The following is a 5,666-nucleotide window of genomic DNA, read 5'->3' as shown; positions in this document are numbered from 1 at the left end:
CTGAATGTATGGTAGTGGGCTTGACACTAGAATATAGGGTTCGATTACGTTACGTCATAGACACCTGTTGATCATATCCTCACGTTTGTAGGTACAAAGAGTGTAAACTTATCAAAGCGGCGCGCGTCGCGTCGGTTTTCAACCTTATCCAACCGACGCTCCTTTGACCACGCACTTCTTCATTTGAAGCACCCCAAAGCGGTTCGTCGCGTTTCGCAATCGCGCGGCCTTCTCGAAATATAAATATTTTGGCAGTACGCCGTACGGTAGTATTGCAAACGCGCGATATTAAAATGTATGGTATGCTTTTGGAAAGTGTTCAGCATTTTGTGCAGGTAAGTTTTAAGCAATATACGGAATAATTGCGCGATTATGCAGAAACGACTCATTGTACTGTAACGCTTGTTGAATATAAGAAGTTACTTTAAGCTCAATTAGTTTTTAATTCATTTTTTAGACGCGTGAAATATATCAGAAGCTAATAGTCAAGTTTCAGCAAAAACTCCAGTCGAGTTAAGTAAAATTTATAAAGTTTTGTATTGGTTTAATAATACGTCTATCGACTAAAAGCGGTAAAGTGATATAAAGTTATACCAACCACTTCGCAATCCAATACAAACTTACTTTAATTGTCGAACAACATTGTTTACAAAAAGTTGGAATGAATGAAGACAATTTTACCGGAAAAAATTAAACCGGAGGAGTGTAATTACCTGCATACCAAATTCTAGAAATTGTGACACTATACCTATACTTCCACTTATTTCCAATACCCAAATTTAACAATGATTGCTTTTTTTTATAAACGTTCAAATGTTATTCTCAAAAATACAACCCTTTTCAGAACGTTTGACATTTTTTAAACCTATCTACTGTCGTCAATGTTTTAGACTTTAAAACGCTTGACATGAACGATTTATAGAACAGCCTCGTTTCGTTTGAAATAATTAAATGTGATCCCCAAAATCCAGCAATAAAGCAGTAGGGATTTTGATTATCTGCTGTTTAGTTTAAAAAGAAAAATCGGATTAAAATTATTTCTGTTAATAACAAGCGTTGGAATGTCGGCGAACACGTATGTTTGAAATTCTCTGATACCGTTTTTATTGGTGTGTCGTGTCTTTGAAGTTTTTATTGTTCCATTCTCTGCAATATCGTCGATACTTTAGATGAAATATCTACTAACGTAGTATAGTCAGGCATCTATCACAATTCGCATTTAAAAATCAGAGTTTTTTTATGCGTATCGCTAAACGAATTTGGGGATGAACCTGAAGGATATTGCTTGGGTAGTATCCAACGGTTTGAAATGAGTTTCATCTTATTAACCGATTTAAAAAGGAAGATTCAATGCAAAAACCGTTTGCAATTTTCCATTAACGCATTCCCTATATTATATTTTCTATAAATAATTTATGTTTATTTCAGGTTTTGCATTACGGTATTGTACGAATCGCGTGTATGTTCTTTTTTCTCACGAACATGTAAAGAAGATAAGAAATTCATATAATGTCTTAGGCAGAATTTCTTAAACTTTGCGGCGCATTTGGTAAGTGCGGGGCAGTAAATTGAAATAAAAAAACATTAAAACCGATTCATAAAACTTTTGGTATTAAATCTTGAACTACAAACATAACTATATTAAGTATACAGGATGTTACATGACCGTATTTAAAAAAAATTGGGTGATAGAGGGGATCAAGATAAGCACTTTTTCCAAACAAACGCGCTTTCCCACCTTCGAGAAACAGCCATGTTATTTCATTGATTCCAGTATTTAATGAAACACCAACTCCACTATTAAAAATTTTCTTTCTCCAGGACTTTCAAATAAAGCTGCCCATACCGTCTGTATGGTAGCAAGTTGGGCTGCATAGCCTGGAGGTCGGGTGTTCGAACCTGGGTTGTGGTAAATTTTTCATCTGTGGCAGAGATGGGAATTCCATAGATCCGTTTCGATCATTCTACCGGCTACTCCGAATTAGGTTTTCCTGTAGTTTTCCTAATTCGTAAGCTAAATACTGGAGTAGTATAGAACAACTTACGACCTTCTGCAGGGGCACCTCTAAAAAGCATTATGCGGGTCACTCTGTAATTGGGTGAAAGCTAGGGCGAAAGCCTGTTGAGGGCTGAACTTATTTAATATTTAGTTTTTGTGTTAAATAAAATTAGATTTATTATACCTTTTGTGGGTGTACTCGTGTTTAATTCAGAGACAATAAGAATCAAAATTTTAAACTTCGAGTGGCATTGCTGAGTAACTGTTGTTATGTAAATTCTTTAAACTATGATCATGGTTGTAAATATGGTGCATACAACCAGATCGTTTAATAAATTTTCAAGCGCAGACTATCTGCCAAGGATTCTCTTATAAAAGATGCTCATCCTAAAATCGATCCCCCTCTTTTTAAATTTTCATCCAATTTACCTGCTATTTTATCCTCTGGTATCGTAATACGGGTTTGAAATGCGAGTTATAAATGATTTGTAAGTTCTACAAACATCCCAAAACCCCTTATAAATTTGACTTGTTCCTCATTTTCCTAAATTTATTAATAAATAAAGAATATATCGCTTGATAGTTGATACGCAGGGAAAATGTCCATTTATAACTTTCAAGTTGTTTATGTGCGTTACTTTACATTCGCATCTTAAAAAGTGTTTAACGATGGAAAAATGATATAGTTGCTGACGGAGGAAGGCAAAATGTAATTAAAGAAGCCTCTCAAATACTAACGAAGTACCATGCTACCGCTACGAAACAAAAACCTCCACATTTATAGCAATTACTCCTACTTTTTTTTACATTCGAAGATGAATGGCCCTTCTGAAAAATTCAAGATGTTCTTTTATTATGCAAACAAATAAAATTGTTTTACTTCAGTGGAGAAATGACGACCACGACCTTTCAATATTTTGGATGAATAAGCGTAGATATTTAATTAAAAATTGTTGATTTATTAATTTATATTTTCGCGCAGTTTAGAACAATTTAAACAGCTTTAATATTTCATTCACATCGATTTAGATAAAGTAATGTAATTTACTTGAACCAACCCCAAAGGGAACACCTAAATTAAAATGAAAAACTTTCAAGCCAACATTAAATGTATCCTAAGGATCGTTGAGACCTGACCTGAATGAATTATGGTCGCTATATATAGGATGCGTGCTGTGAGAGTATACGAGTATGCGAGAATTAAACAAATTACGTAAATAAGATATATCGACTACTATAATAGCACTAGACTATTGTGAAAGTGAAAAATCGGAATACATTTATCGACGAAAATTTGCATCGAGAATAATAAAAATATAATAAGACAAACATGAGCTTTGTACGATGGTTCTAAAGGGCCATCACCATAATTGAAACTTCTTAAAAATGCCAGATTGTATCTCAGATTGCACGACTTTATCTTGCATTACTGGATGTAATACACTGCGAGCTTCCAAACAACAGTAGCGAATTAGGTTATGAAAGAATCGCATTTGTAATGAAGTATTGTCAGGCAGCATTCAAGTAAAGTGAAGTGAAGTTCAGTTGTCTTAATATGAGCTCGCTTATGAGTATGTGTTTGTGGTTCTTGAAATGGCACATAATTCTGGCAAGATCAATTTAATTCTATATAGACCGAGAGATAGCGACAGTACACGTCTGTCACCGCAATTTTTTCTTTACATAGGTTAGAACTAGCGTATAAACGTATATCATACGTCTTTTGAGCAGTAAAATCTATTTTTATGTTTTTAAAATCTTGACAACACAACAAACAAAATTTTATTAATAAACGTCACCCAATTAATACATTTGATATTTCATATTGACATATACCGGCCCGTGTGGCGCAGTTCAGTTGAAGCTGTACCGCGGTACAATGGGTCCCTGGTTCGAATCCGGATTCGGGCATGGACATTTGTAAATGTACAGTAGGTTGGTACAGCAGCCTTGGCTGAAACCCCGCCCAATCAAAAATAAAGGCAAAATAAATAAATATTGTCAGATGTTCTCCAATCAAACTTTTTTTGAGCAATTTTTGGAACATTACATAGTAAATATGCTACCAAGCGAATAGACAACGAAAAACGTCAGTCAATATGCTAGCGTCCTATTATTTTCTCTCTCCAATATTATTTTAAAATTGACGTTTATTAATAAACTTTTGTTTGTTGTGTTGTTAAAATTTGAAAAATTACATAAAAATTGATCGGACTGCTCAACAAACGTATGAGGAACGTTTATACGCTAATTCTAACCTATGTAAAGAGAAAATTGCGGTGACAGACGTTTACTAATCATCTGTCGTCATCTCGGTCTAATAATATTCTATGTTGAATTAGGATAGCAGCAGAAAAATAAAAGATTTTCAAAAGCATAGACATAATTACAAAATTAGGATTAGAAACCCAAAACGTGTTTTAAACGATTTTAAGTTATATAAAAGAAAGGTGCATTCGCCATGGGATCAAGTATCAAATATTATGATTTATGATTTATTAGAGATCAGTTGAAAACTGGTGCCCCAATTGTATACATATAGATGGATGTATCTGAAGCATGTATCTGAGGTGTATTCAACATGGTTATGTTGTACGCCGAATTACTGTAAGACTGGCTGGATCCAGAAGGTGTTTCATTACGGAAGAGACGACGACTAAAGCGACGGCGGTATTTTAATAAAGGACTGTTTATGGCACACAGATCGGTACATTAATTAAAACTTTACGGTGTTGGTCTTGGTATAAGTAGGTGAATAAACGGATATTCCCGCTATTTATTTTTTATTTATTTATTTGGTTGACTGGTTACAGTAACAATAATTCTCGCGCTATTTCGGGATATCTTCTGTCAACGTCCGAAATATGTGGAGGTGGTCCAAGAACTACTTATACTTATAGACATGGGGACCAGAAATATACACATGACATAATTTGGTAGGTATATGCAACCATTTTCAAGAAGTTATTTCAGAAATCATAATTCCTTACCAGCATTTATTCATAGCGCCAGCCAGCATAATCATTGTGTTTAAGCGTGATAGGCCATTTTACATGGAGACAATGCGCAATTTTAGACGAATTCGTTTGAGGATCCAAAAGAGGGAAATTATTACTTTTATTCAGTGTTGATTCTTGTATTTGGTACAGGTGAGTAGGGTTTATCAAAAACCTTATTTTACAATTTTCAGGAAGGATTGGAGAAGGGTTTTCTTTAATGGAACACTCGGCGTCTAATAGTGAATATAGACAGTTACCAATGCAGCTCCGAATTTACAACAATTAGTACGACAAGAGGTTTATGAATTATTGTAATTGAACCAAGATTTAGAAACTGTGAAATGTCGAAAAATTATCAACCTTATACACATGTAAACAGTTTACAACCTCCGCTAATTTGGTACACTAGATAGGTTATTTACCTATTATTTATCAATTAAAATGTTCAGTTCATTGGTGTAACGGGGGATCGCTTTGCAGTTTTAAATTTTTTTTGATTTCGTATTTCATTTCAATATAGCGAAATTTACAATTGTACCGCTTTATATGGAAAGTGAACTAGAGTAACTCTGGTGATAAGTCTAGCGATATACAACGTGTTGGGGAAAGCGTGCGCTGTTACTGCGATGTTTTTGGTCCTTAAAATTGCGTCTGTTTAGTTTTGAGGA

General features: G+C 34.4%; 1 long non-coding RNA gene across 1 annotated transcript; it reads left to right on the top strand.

Moving 5' to 3' along the window:
* Positions 1-4,839: 4,839 nt before the first annotated feature.
* Positions 4,840-5,358, top strand: LOC116163126. The gene is made up of 3 exons (XR_004143677.1): positions 4,840-4,935; positions 4,993-5,142; positions 5,190-5,358. It is a non-coding gene; the product is annotated as an uncharacterized LOC116163126 (long non-coding RNA).
* Positions 5,359-5,666: the final 308 nt, after the last annotated feature.

Source organism: Photinus pyralis, unplaced genomic scaffold (genome assembly GCF_008802855.1).
Source record: "Photinus pyralis isolate 1611_PpyrPB1 unplaced genomic scaffold, Ppyr1.3 Ppyr1.4_LG2, whole genome shotgun sequence".
Classification (NCBI taxonomy): domain Eukaryota; kingdom Metazoa; phylum Arthropoda; class Insecta; order Coleoptera; family Lampyridae; genus Photinus; species Photinus pyralis.
The sequence above is the reverse complement of the archived record's forward strand: the minus strand, read 5'-3'. Positions and strand labels throughout refer to the sequence as shown.